At 32.2% G+C, this 15,322-nt stretch overlaps 1 protein-coding gene across 2 annotated transcripts in view; it reads left to right on the top strand.

The window, feature by feature from the left end:
- Nucleotides 1-1,330: 1,330 nt before the first annotated feature.
- The window catches only part of NAV2 (neuron navigator 2), a 65,858-nt gene continuing 51,866 nt past the window's right edge, over nucleotides 1,331-15,322 (top strand). For both annotated transcript variants that reach the window (XM_051210749.1, XM_051210750.1), the window contains exon 1: nucleotides 1,331-1,940. The gene's annotated coding sequence lies outside the window, so the exon portion shown is untranslated. The remainder of the gene's footprint in view (nucleotides 1,941-15,322) is intronic.

The following is a 15,322-nucleotide window of genomic DNA, read 5'->3' as shown; positions in this document are numbered from 1 at the left end:
AGATTGCACGAGATATTAAGAAACAATTTAATTAAAAATTTCACACTTTTCAGTTCAGTACTGAATTGATTTACTTCAAACTATTGATTGAACTCATTAACCACTATATAAATAACACAAACAAATGAAAACAGAAAAAACTTACATTGAATCAATTTGGTTCTCAATCATTTAAACCACAATACGATTGGAAGTAAATAAGTTTATGATAACACTATAGTTTTTTTAATCAATTTTTGAACGATAATACATTCTGGAATGAACTCAACGGAAACAAATCAAATCCCTGAGGTGTTCATTTCATTATAGTTACGTAATAAAGATGTATCCAACAAGGTTTGCAGTTAACTAAGCACAACGCATTCTGTGAACTATACTCCAGGAATCTAACTACTCGTAAGATGACATTGAGATCCGTAAATTTTATCCTTCGCCGATCAAACTTCGATGCTTTTTATGAGCATATGAATAGTTTCATAAATAGCTCTACATAGCTTCTTCACTGTTTTTTATAGATTCGTACGTAAATGAATGAATGAAATTAAAAGAACAACGTTTTGAGGATCATAAATGACCATACAAATTTGCTTAGTCATCTTTAAGCATTAGGTGCCACAGTTATTCCATGCGCTATTACAAACATAAATCGCTTTGGGGAAACGAATAGCAGATGAAAAAGAAATGACTTTTATTAACTTAGGTCATCAATCCATTAAGTTCTCTGTGTTGGTTGGTGTTATTTCTTTGCCACTATAGTGCTATATACTCTGTCTCATGAATGTAGGCCAATCTAAGGACTTTGTGAAAACATCTTTTTCAAGTTACTCATTAGGTGACCGATACTTATTATAACTTTATAAATTCCACACTCAAATCTTGGGGATGTTACCTTAAATTAAGCTGGTTTGCTTATATAGTTAAAGATGGCTTTCTTAACAATTGTAGTGGGATTTAAAAACAGTGACTGAGAGAACCCCCTTTCTTCAGCTAAGTGGGACTGAGGTACAGCTAGTTGGATGAGAGTAATTCACAATGGAGTATTTCAACGAATTAAATTTAAAAAGTTTAATCAAAATGCATTATAATCAGTAAGCATATTAATCTTACAGCAGAATTTTTATTCATTTATTCAAGCCAAACTATTACACATACATAATTCTGACTGATTTATTTTCAGTAAGTGAAACAAAAAATTTAGTTGTTGATCAGTATTTTACTCGTGAACATCCAATACAGTTTTTTTCGCCCCCACGAATTAAAAAGATTGGTTAAACAGGTAAGACAAAAAAGTTTGATTCTTGATTTATTTGAATATATTTAGTTACCTATGTACACATACAAACAGACAATATGTATCATATCACACATGTCCATATATAAAAAATAGAAACGAATCGAATTTTTCAACAAGGCATTCTTACTACCCTGATCAAGGCAGATATAACACATCATGATCGTCAGTAATCATTTTTGATTGTTTTTAATGACTACAACAAATCGGAATATTTAATCACAATGAGTCATGTATAGACAAATATGCATAATATGAAATTACACTATACCTATATTCACCTACACATACAATAAAATCAAATGGCAGATTAGATAATTCTATGAATTATTTGGGAAAATGAATTTACACTACAATCATATATTCAAAGTCTAAGTATTTATTTATTCTACTATCAATACTACCAATATGAACAAAACTTGTTCCTATCTTAAGTGATGTCTTTATGTTCATTTAAGAAGAAAAAAAATGAAACAACACAATATAATGTCTATTTTATGTGTACCTGGGTCATGTCCTACTTAGAATTTAATTTGTAACCAGCATTTAGAATAACAACACTTGAATTTATTTAATATATACTACTGATATAACGATAACCAACATAAAATAGAATAAACTCAGACAAAAGAAGATAATACTCTTTGAAGTAAGTTTTCACAGTTGCTATATTTACTAAAAATGTTGTTTTATGTTGCAAAAATGTATATGGTCGATTTCAAAATTTGAATATTCATAACATGGTGAAAATTTTCAATATACAAGGTTTCTGTGTTTTTATGTATGATATTAAAAACCAACGATCCGATTCATATGCATATTGGTTTCATCATGGTCAATAGCGCTACATTTATGAGGTTTCACGTGTATCTTGCGAATTGATGAATAAAAGCGGATGCACGTTGTAAACAACATACCCACTGACTTAATTTTCGATAACTACAGGAATTATTTTTACAAAATCATTTACATCATACTGCGAAATACAAAATAATCGTTCACGAATTTAGACATAGTTATTATATACTATCTAATTGTTTATATGTATATTTTATTTTTAAATGTATATTTCTCAATAACTTGTAAGTGGTCGGTAGATTTCCTCACTTACACACTGACAATTATTTTGATGCTAATCGGTCATAGAGTATTGACTAATATCATTCTATCTAGTCGTCAATCGTAATGAAATTTCACCGATTTAGTCTGGACTGTTCATGATGATAGAAATAGATATATTATAATCGAACAGCGAACTGACAGGTGACAACTTACATGGCTTTCAAGACGGGAATATCTTTATAAGTGCTTCCGATCATTCAAGATGGTTTTGAATCGAGTGGTATGTCTGTATTTACCCATCAACTACAGTTGATTTTGTCAATTTATTTTCAAACTCGATAATCAAACTTAAGTTGAAACTAATCATTTTATGTAAGGCGAATGGGTAGTTATTAGGGAATCGTTGGGTTTATTTTTAAATTATTAAACAGCTCGTATAATGCGATAGATTGAATTCCATATTATGGGACTTTGTCAATTTCTCATGGTATCAAAGTTTCCTCTACCTATCCCCTAAACACACTGAGCTAACTACTTTATCTCCATCGAAATGTTTTAGGAAAAAAAAGATTACTAGGTTAGATATTGATCCATTTATCATTGATATATATCAAAAATTCTTTTAAAGTAACAAACAAATAGCTGTATTTTTGTCGAAAATCCCTTAATCTTTACGCTTTACTGAATAAAAATCTTATTATTATAAATTCGGTAACACAACTACTGATGAACTTCATATATTGATATCTTCTTACTTCACTGATATACACTGAGAAGTAGACTCAACAAAACTCAAAGATGAATGTTTGTAAAAGCCTTACTTATTTTATACCAAATAGCTTGATTGTAACATTATAGATCGTAGATAATTTGATTTCGTTATACCTATTTAAACTTATGCATAAATTTCACTGAAATACTTTCAAATGTTTAATAATCGACTATGAACTGAACATTTCGAAATGTATCTAACACTACATGTTACTGAGTATGTTCGTTTACTGGTATAGTATATCTCAATTTAATCAGAAGGGTTTGAATATTGTGTAATTACAACTCAGTGATTTTCATTAAAACCTATTTGATCTTATTTTATGCACAAATATAGTAAACAATTCGTAACCAAGCTGTTGCATGATTTTTAGACATACAAAAATTACTATCCAACAAAACTTGTTTTTCAAGTGGTCAACGCTTATTTTTCTGTTAACTATGCATCAATGAAATTACGATCAGTAGATCTGTCATCATTATAGTATTGGTCAGAATTTTCAGACTTCATAGTCTAATTTGAATGTAAAATATCAAAGGTTTTTGTAAGTGCATTCTTATTAGTCTCACGTTTGTGTTTAGTCTTTTCCTATCCATGTAATTTTAAGGGGAATATACCACTATTTGTCAGTTATAAATAACGTGAATGAATTGTGTTGAGTAAAAGAACTGTTACCTCACAGATATTCATTTTATTCATTTGTTGAATCCTCTGAGCTTTTTCTAAATTAATCTGGAAGAATAAGAATAAAACGAGTTCGAAAGTTAACTCATACGATCCTGTACATTATCAATAAGTCAATTTCCAGTCTACTGTAAAAAAAGTGATAAGAAACTTAATTTCGACGCTATTAATATTACGATAATCCAGATTTTTTTTCAAATTATACGTAGGTTGTTCTGGGATCATTGTCCTTTAGACGTGACTTGTTTATTTCAAATACAATTTTCTAATCTCTAGACGAATTTGACGTTTGTAAACAACATGCTGTAAACAATTTGCCTAATTCTCAGTTTATTGGAAATGATTAAGTTCAACTCTAGTTATGATGTTTACGTGCTATTTCTCCCCATAAGAATCCAAATTGAAACTTTATGACGAAAAGTGAATATTTTCTTTGTATTGATTTGTTTAGTAAAATTTGTGTCAAATAATCGATTGCGAGTATTTCTTTTTTTTAAAAAAAAGTAATTTGACCAACTGTAAAGCATCAATTTTAAATTTAAATTTAGGTATTGGAGAAATAATCAATATAATCGTCGACATTATGGTGTTTTATATTTTTTTACAATTAAATTACTGTTAAACTGACTATATATCATCAGTTATACCTGAGTATTATCCGTGGAATATACAAGTTTTAATTAAAGTAATAATAATGATCCTACATTAGTTAGCCGTAGATTATAACAAAAACAAATATGGCTAATTCTTTTCAAAAGCTTAATAGCTACTATGAAATGTGTCTTACGTCATATGACCGAGGGTAATCAAATAAATACTTTATAATATGGTTTATACCTACAACTGTCAGCTATAAAAGTGAGTGAGAAATTATGTCCTACAGTTATTATTATGATTATATTAGATAAATTGATTTATTACTTCAGATATTAGGCTATATTTGAGTACAACCTGAAGCGTGTTTGGCAAGTAACACTACCGGCTAAGATGAAAGCGGATCAGGACAATCGTTTAAATAATCAACCATGGCCTTAAAAGACAGATTGTAAGTATTTACACAAAAAGCATGATTTTAGTTTTTATAAAATACGGATAAAAATCCTATTACACTATTATTTAGATATATGGTGTTTAGATGATGAAACATCAAGCTGGTAAAGTAGCAATACCTAGTTTAAATATAACACCTATATGAGTTTAGATTAAACAGACTGTAAAGACGTGGATATCTTTTTTAATCATTGTTTTCTCGGTGAAGAACACAACACAAGATTACACTGAATGGTGTAGGAATCCAAAGACAGAATTTGGCTTGGAGGCAGATAGCTTAGATGACCAGGTATAGAATGTTTTAGGGTGTGAGTGATTGACGATATATTAAAGACTGACAAGTTCGACACCAAATGTTTCTAACCTACAAAATTATGTATCTATGACTTTAATCAAGTTACACCAGTCTCGAAAGAGGGTAAGAATTCTGGCAATTAGTTATGTAACATGATCTTTTTATCCACAGCTCTAATTTGTTAGTGGATGATGAAATATAATAAAGTGTCTCTAATATATACGTACAATTTATTATGTAATAAGAGGGACTGTAGTTTTTAAAGTATCCTATTACTACAACAAAAGATAGTATCCAGGGTATAGTGAGAGAGATAATGACAAAATATCTTATGCATTCCATCGACATTTAATTACTTTCAGTCTAAATGTAAAAAATAATGAAATCACATAAATATTGAATTTTTCTATATCAGGGTCATTCTTTGAATATAATTTATAAAAGACCAAGAGAAAACGAAAAGTGAACAATTATATGAGATTATTGTTAATCACCAACTGAAAAACTTCAAGTGAACAGCTAGTTTAATCTAAATGACCAACATAAAACTCGATTCGTCTCTGCATGGGGTAGTTAAATACTTGACGTAATTTTTTACTAATGCTGGTCAAAAACTTGCCGTATCAGCTCAGTTTAAACAAATGTCTCAAAAGTGTTCATTAAAAAATCATCACTCATACTGTGTCACACATTATATAAGTGATCACTAATTTGATTTACCATGTTTCCAAAGTTGTTTTTCTGAAGTGGTCAGAAAATTATTAGGATGTAGGTATTATGTGATTATTACCTTGCGAATAGCATAAAATCTTGATGCTCATAAATTCTGGTTGAGAGGTTTGCAAATGATTATCAAGCTATATCATCAGTTGATTCAAGTTGAAATAATGGATCAACCTTATAGTCTACATATAACATGCTTGCCACAAAATTGGAGTTATCGTGGTCGGTTTTGGATGTCTATTAGTAAGGAATTTAAAAAAGAATAACTGTAAAATACTTACTAGCTTTCAATAGTTCCTCATTTGAAGTAAGTTTGTGAAAGAAATCAGCCTATGATTTGTCTACAGAGTTAACCTATAAAAGGTATGAATAAATCAGTGTAAATGGTAATGGGCATATTTTTAAGAGGTTTGTGTGCCAAAGTATTGTGAAGCAATAGGTTTTTTAAATTTCTATACATTCAATAAATACAAAGGCTCAACAACTGCTTACATAACAAATATATCAACATAAAAGAGCTGATTGCAGGGGCAAAATTAATTGATGAATTTTACGATTGAAGATAAATAGTCAAAAATATGTTGGTCTACCAGGGTGCTTGGTACCTGTGTGGTTGCGCCACAGGATTGAGCTGTACTATTCAGATTGTAGCGTTAAAGCCTGTACGGTGTCTGGTTCCCCTGCTAAACGAGGTTGAGCTGTACTGTTTGGGTTTTTACATGAAAGTCCGGATGGTGTCTGGTTCTCCTGAAAACCAATGTAAAATTACCTTGGCCCACAAGGATATATTATATAATTATATTATATAATATATAAGTCAAAAATGTGCTATTTTCTAAGACGATTTTTATACGCAGAATTAACGCAATGACATCGACAAGCCCTTATCCCCATGCCAGTTGTATGGAGGTTGGCATTTTGCAAGGGCTGATGTCTTGTCTAGACTGATTGGTTCACAAATAAAACGTGAAGTAGACACACCAGTAGCAGCAATTAAGACGAAAACAGAAGTTCACGGAGTGTTGGAAGACGTAGTCTATGGTCTACCAATTACTTTCAAAGCTATCAAAGAAGTTACGGAAGAGGACGAGTCATTAAGAGAAGTTAAAGGTTATCTTCTCATCAAGCGAATAGATAGTCGTTCTCAAGGAGAACTGCTACAACGCCCTCGCCGGCGGGACCCACTCATGATTGAAGATTCATATATTATGTTCGGTGACAGAACTGTTGTTCCAAAAAACATTAGGCCGAAATGTTTTGAGACAATTCCACAGCGACCATCTCGGTATCAACAAAATGAAATCGTTGACTCGAAGCTATGCTTATTGGCCTACAATGGATCAAGACATAAAAAATGAGAGGCCACAATTGTTCATCATTCCTACAAGCAGCCAACAATCCAAAGAAATGTGAACCACAACAATGGAAAATGTCTGATAGTTCCTGGGAGAGGCCGGTCCAGTACAAGGAAAAATGTTTTTAGTCTTAGTGGATGTACCCACGAAATAGCCACAAATCTATGTTGTGGCCAAGCGCACAACCAGTGAAACAATCGGCAAGTTATCTGAAATGTTAAGCTGTTTCGGAGTTCCAGAGACCTTGATGAATGACGATGGCTCATAATTCACTCCGGAATCATTCAAACACTTCTTCGGTAATAATGGAATTACACAAATACACTCTCCACCCTATCACCCTTAATGGAACGAACAGGCATAGAGCCTTGTTGACACATTTGAAATAGCAATACTGAAAGGAGGTATGAGGAGACAAGTCAACCAATCAGGAAATTCTTAGCAGCCTATTAAACCATACCCAACCCTACCGTCCCAGATAGAAGGTCCCCTGCCGAAGTTATGTTTGGAAGAACTATTCGAACTATATTCAACTCCATGTTTCCACCTGAAACAGCGGATGGATACAGGTAAAATCAAAATATCCGAAGCTTTAATTTGTGTGATAAAGCGATCATTACGTCATACCTTGGGAAAATAAGATGGGAACCTGGAGTCATTGAAAAGAGGGTGGGAAGCGTTTTGCACAAAGTTCATGGGACGTTCGGAACGTGCATTAGACACATCAACCGAATCCATAGAGAAAAAATGACGCTGAACACGCTAGGTAGGCGAGTGAGTCTCCTACTGGAGATAATTACAGATACTCGAGTGACAGGAATTTCCAGAGACATAATGGGGAAGAATAGGATAAAAGTTCATGGTTGTAGGACACAAGGAAAGTTGGTACGCCGACGAACTCCATTTATCAAGCTGCAAATAGACCTGAAGAAGTCTTATCTTTCGAAAAGAGGGAGATGTTGAAGTGACCCATGATATTATCCGGAAGAAGCCCTGAAGGACACTGAAAACACTGAGGAACACTTTATCCAATCAGTATTGAATAGAATTTTATCACAAACATAGATAAATTGAAGAGTCACGTGTCACATTTTTGATTGGATGATTACCTATCCTGATACTATGTTTAGTAGGGTTCTAGAACCTTCAATAAGTCCAAGACAATCTGAAATGATATAAATGCCCTCGATTTTCTGTAAATAAACTAACCTTGGTGTAAAGCGTCCTTTCCAAATTTCGCGCTTTTTCTATCGTGTTCAAGTTGTGTATATTTAACCTGAGGTTATTAGAAGAGCATATGAAACCGATTCGAACATACAGTCAGAATATTTATTACGGACACAAGGTTTCTTGACATAAGTTCCTTTAAAATTGTCTTGATTGAAGTTCTAGTGTAATATCAATCTTCTGTAATAATTATTGTTCGAAATGCTATAGTATGTCTAATGACAGATTTTTGAATACGGAAATTGTTGTAACACATAACCAGTATGTTAAATGGTTCCTTAATAGCCTATACTTTACAACTTAGATACTTGAACCAACCTACTGGTTAGAACAAAGAAAGATTTTTCTCTAGATCCATACAGTAAACTTCGAAATAAAAATTTATACACTTTTTGGAATCGTTAAGATTATTCAGCTACTGATACAGTGAAAGGGTAAATCAAGTTGAAAGTAGGCCATATTGTATTGTACAGTACATTCTATAAGTTATAAAATGCTCTTGAAAAAAATCACTTTATAGTGTTAAGATTGACATTTAAGGAAACACAGAAACGTAAACTGGAGGTAAATTAAACACTGACCCAACACTAGTATTCAATCAGGTTTTTTGCTATTAATTATCAGGATGATATTTAATTAAGTTCAAAAGTCCAGCACTAAATTTAGCAAAACACTCAACTACTGATCAGAATGAATATTAGGTGCAAATTTAATTTTTATTTTGGGAATAACCAGTTATTAGTTATAAAGTATCAAAATAATGTTTGTTAATTAAAATTGCTGACGTTATAATATAAAATATTTATAACAGCATCAAGTATTTACACAAGCAGGGTAAATAAATGAAAACTTTGATTTTATTCAGCACTTTTGCAAAATAAAACTATTAATTATTTTCACATTCTAGTTGTTCTCAGTGAAAGATTCATTATTATGAGTTAGATAATTACTAATTTTATTAATAGCACGTTAGATCCAAGAAGGGAGTGCTGATGAATTCGAAAGCTGAGAAACAGTACAATTTCACTAATATTATTATAATAATTCGTGTTGTAGAAAATCGGTGAAGGATAGACAATGGCAGATAGTTATATCACCTAAGTTTAAGACTGCACTACAGAGTTCACCCATAACTCTAAACCGGAATCTACAGGCTACGTAGTTGTTTAGTTCTATAATTTGCTATCACCAACAATCCAACCTACTATCAATAAGCATAAAGGAGTTTCCGAGATTCTAAGTGACTAGAGGTGAATCGAGGATTCGGTCAAGTCAATGATAAGATGGTAGCTCATCAACGAAACCTATCGAGTCCATAATTATGTCACAGTGAAGCTGGAATTGAAAGCGTGGATCATGCGATTTCGATTGATCGATTTAATGACAAAGTCCCTGCCACAAAAACGCAATGTCCATGATTGAAATCTATGTATTACTCTCAGATTTGCATGCAACATCTATCCATTACTTCGTGTTCGTCAGTACCTGATCAAACACAGTGGACGACGGGTCCTAACTACACTTCGTTTACTCGGTTTTGGTCAATCAAGAGATGTGAATCACAGATTAAAGGACCATGTTTATTGAACTGCTCAATAAATGTTTACTTTACTATACTTTTGAACAATGATTGGTGTCTGTGGCTCAAAATTCTCTGTATTTGATTTTGTTAGTTTGCATCACGAATTGGTTTTTTACCAGGCCACCACTGAAAGTTAGGAAGCATTAGATAGCTGTTCTGTCCTAATATGGGACCCTTTAGCAGCGGGCATCCACAGCCTCACTGGAGATTGAACCCAAGACCCTCGATGTCGTACCTGAACGCTTAACATCTTGATCACTGAGCTGGGACTTGATGGAGTACAAGCCTAACTTCAATCAATTCTAACTTGGACCGATTAGTGTTCTTATTAATATTCAACCGTCTCCACAACCTCCATACTGATAATTACCATGCACTCTCCAGTGACTAATGTACTAATGTGATGTGGCACCTTAAGTTGATATACATCTACCTCAGGCTGTATGTTAATTACGTCTGACTCACCTTATAGCAGTGTATCCAAAGTTTAATCTGATCCTGTAACAAAGTCTCAATTCGTTATTATGTGATACTTATTAGAAGTAATAATATTTCTAAAATCATCATTATTCTAGAAAATTGAAACACTGCCTACATATAACTAATACAAATAATGCGGATCTATCATGTTTTTCCAAATGAGTGTTTTCTGGCTTAGACTTAAAGTATTTTATGCTTATGTATCCAAATGATAAGCCATCTATGTGAGTGTTTTGTAAATTTCACTAACGAAAAACAAACAGATGATTCAAATTTACCCTATCACATTATTATAGTATGTACAAAGAAAGGAGAGGAAATTTCAGTAAATGCTATGCATTTAAGAAATCTGTGAAAGCCGCAAAGTACTGAATAGCTCTTCTACCGTAATGTGGAAAGAAATCTATACGAGAGATGATTTTAATGATAAACTTCATTTGTAATAACTTACATTTTGTTTTTTGATGTGATTCAGTCTTTTATCCTCTGAAGTAAACTGGTTACCGTAAAATCACGTGACTGTGCACCGTAACCAAGGCAAACTGGCGTTTGACCATCTACCTAATAACATCAGAACTTGGCCTTTAGAGACTGCCTAAACTTTGTGGTTAATGTGACAAAGAACTGCAACTAAACGATTGTTCACTGCTTTATTCTCTTCTGTAACTAACTTGTAAGCATAACCACTAAATATCTGAGTCACTTAAAGCAGCTACTTGCATAAATAGTTAGATCCATACACTTTATCAATGTATTTCCAAAAATTAAAATGCTATCTGTTTTTCTGATTCATTCTACAAAGGTACACTATATTAAATGTACATATTAGTAAACTGAGAAACAAACAACATTAATTAAGAGTGCTGACCCAACACATGTGTTAACCAGTTTATGCTTAGAGTTTTATAGCTAATGTTTTCGTGTACTTAATATTATATCCTTAAGTGTGAAGTGTAAGAAAAAGGAAAATCATAAAATATGCGCAAGATATTGCTTCCTCTAATATAGTTTCTGCAGTCTAACAATAATATGCAACAAGTGAATTGGTTTGCAATAGTCAAAAAATAACAGCCTATTTTATATATTTTGATGCTGAATTTCTCTTGTTATTTGTTCGGTCTTCTATCTGTGTGTATATGGGTATATTTGTTTGTTATTCAATGAATCATTCTAATAATGATTATCTGAAATAACTTAGGAAATCGAATCTAATAATATCCTTAATTTTTACATTAAAAACAAACTTTTTTCATTAATTGATCTACATACAATTAGAACTAACAGGATCTATTTGAGTATTAGATACCTAATACTGTTTAATCCATTCTAAACAGAACTATTGAAGATAATTTCATGCATATCTTATTTCTCATAGATAAGTTGTATTGGTTAGAAGTGACTACACTTTTACACTAATAATTTTTTTAAAGCAATTAGTCCCTTTGATGAATTTCGATCATGTAATAAGACGAAAAATATCAGAACTATGCGATTTATTAGAGCAATACATTTCGAACAATCTGATCACACATTTATTTGTTAAGAGCATTTATATATAAAGATAAAAGGTCAACTAGACTGGAAATGGTGTAAGAGGAGATAAGGATAATAATATAAGTAATAATAATAATGTGAACACAATTCGAAATCTAATCACTCTGGATAATAAGTCAATATTACCAGGGTAGGTTTAAGGTTAAGGCTTCAATAAACCTTAGTATACTCCATAAATAAGAACTTTCGTCTAAATTTGAACGAATAGTTTCACAATATTTGGGCGCCAAGTTAATTAGTATACTCCCTTTTACACTTTTATACAAAACCACAAAAGCCGAGTTTAGATCAATCTTATGGTCTGTTTCAACTATATAATTAGCAATAGAGGATGATGGATGTTTATCCTCTGTTCTTATTGGGTCACTCGAGTGTATTTGTTTCTGCAACCATTTTGGTACATGTTCACACACCCTAATTTTGAGATCACGATTGCTCCTCCCTGTGTATGTGTGACCACACACACACTTAAATTGGTAAACATAGTGGGATGTGACACAATCGTTTTCGTGTCTTTTAGGTTTTGGATGAAGCATGCACCTTGTTCTTTCTTTGATAGTGACCTTTGCTGCGCAATACGTTTTGTTGATGACTGATTTAAGTCTTTGTTTCAATAAAAGGCTATTTGAATCACCTCTTTTTTCGTTGAAGAATTTTCCACTAAACACAGAAAATATATAGTGTTTAAAATGAAGAACGATGTTCCACTAACAGAATGGAAGCAAAAACACCAAAGGGATCTGCTTAAGCTATTTGTATTCTTCAACATCTAAAATATCACAAATAATCCTGGATTTATCAAATTTCATTAAGTGATTGTTTGTGGAAATGATAAATTCCGTATTTAAATGAAAATAACAACTGATCAAGACCAGAGAATTGACATTCGTTTTGTAAATTTCAATATTTCGAAAACCAAGTGAAATCTAATATCAACCACTATGTTATCAAAACTAAGACTTAAGACATAAACGTAGCAATAGCCATCATAGTAAAATAGCACATCTCAGTTCTGATGATTAAGAAATAGATTACGGTTTCACAAAGAACAAATATCAAAAGTCATTACAAACTTTAAAAAACCAAACAATCATCGGTGAAATATAATACAACTCACGGTAGCGAAGAAATCGAAACCACATAGTTTTTGAAAAAAAATTAACCATGGAAAAGTGTCATGATTTTCCTTTAACCTGGTTTAGTTTGGAAGTAAATTAACTTTATTCGCAATAACATGTCTGGGGTTATTAAATTTCAGTTTTGTTATAGAAAGTAAACCTTGTTGTCGTGTGACCGAATTCGATACTACAATTGAAAAGTGATAACCAGACTTTACCATGTAGATGTTCGTATTCCATTTAACACGATACATAGAAAATACGCTAAACTGAAACTTTACAATTTATGTATGATGAAAGTCAACCACATAACTAAGCAGCCTACGTAATGTGTATCTATTTTAGACGACAGTTAAATCAATGATGACAATATATGTTTCTTCGTATAACGTTTTACTGTTACCAAATTGTATGTATCATTCGCATATTTCGAGACTATGGAATACCTTTTGACCTTGTTGTTTACAAATTTCATATAAATGTTGTTTTGAGATATCGTTAAAACTATGATCAACCATCCTTATATTGTATTGAACTGAACAGTATTTCATAAGATTATTGAAAAAAAAACACGTCTTAGTTACAGCGGTGTAAATTTTATTTACAGAACTAGTTCACTTTCACCAGTTATATTCAGTACTACGTGCTCACAAATTTAATATATTCATAGAGGTGATCATATGAAAAGATTCAACTTCGACTTATATATATATTTATCAACACTTTCTTATCATTTAAAAAAATGGATATAAAAAAGGAAGGTATACTTTGTTTTCAAAAATTATAGACGTACATTTCGCAAATTTTCATAAAATAATAAAGAAATGTCGATATATATCTAGATCAAACTAGAAGGATTATATGAATCTTGCAGAAGACATGTACGACTAGTTGGAAAAATAAATTGACTAGCTTATTCAGGCAATCATGTATACGATGTAATTGGACAAGTGGATTCGATATTTTACTTTTCCAAACGAAGCTAGTTCGTAGTATATGTGATTGACTTGAGTTCCAGCTTCTAAAAATTCTCTGGCTCACTTTGTTTTCCCTCTACTCAAGATTTCAAGATTTGCCCAATCGTACATGTGTCCATAATTATCTATGTTTATTGATATAAGGAAAGATAAATAGTGTAGCTTTACAATCACTTGTTATTCATGCGGAGGAAAATGAAGAGGGCAGCCACTTTATTCGATAGTGTTTTGCTCAGTCGTGAAACGTTTTGGTGATGTTCGGCCTTTCTTATCTTGTCATATCATCCTTTGGTTCTCATTAGACTGACTGAAGTAATTTTGCTGACTTGTGTTCTACGGTTATTCCAAACAGCTTCAACAATCTTGGTGTAATTTCCAATAAATCCCGCATATATAGAAAGTTAATCCATTTGTTGGTCTTCACACTTGATATAGTTCCTGTCAGACAGTGTGAAATATAATTTTTGATCAGTCTGGATAGATAGCCATTAATTTAGAAAACTGTCATTCTTTTCTTCTTATTTAAGGTGCGAGACAGTTTGCTTCAGCTAAGTTGAATAAAGCTTCGGGGTCGAAGGGTATCATTTACAAAACGTCTTTAGTCTTATTTACGAGTTGTTTGGGAGGTTTAATATAGTGTATGGATAAATCCACCAAACGTTACAATGTTCTTGAAATTTCTTTTGAAAGATCGCAACTTCAGGATTCCAGATTGTGATACGATTAGGCTTAACGGGATATTTGCTTTTTGTAGTTTTGTCTTACTGAATATTGATGGCAAACTGGTTCACCGAATTTCACTTGCTATTGGTTCTGTTTAGTTCTTTTTCCGACTTTAACGAGTTTATTTGCAGTCCTAGAGATCTGGTTGTCCTGCGTTTTGATTAGAGTTTCGTCCATTAGCTTGTGTACGTTTGCATCCTCAAGTAGCTCCATAGCTTTGGTGATATATTCTCCCTTAGCCATAATTACTCTGGTGAGCCCTTCGTTATCTGTAACCATCTCTGATCATCTCTGACATCAATCGTCGATTCATTAACTTAATCATCAGAATCTCACAATTTTGCCCACTCTTAAACTGACAGTCACACTGATATTACTGGTTCTTATATGATGAATTTTAATATTGATCAATTACATAACCTTGTGATT

The sequence above is a fragment of the Schistosoma haematobium genome, chromosome ZW (genome assembly GCF_000699445.3).
Source record: "Schistosoma haematobium chromosome ZW, whole genome shotgun sequence".
NCBI classification, from domain to species: Eukaryota; Metazoa; Platyhelminthes; class Trematoda; order Strigeidida; family Schistosomatidae; genus Schistosoma; species Schistosoma haematobium.
Note: the sequence above shows the minus strand (reverse complement) of the source record. Positions and strands in the feature narration are given on the sequence as shown.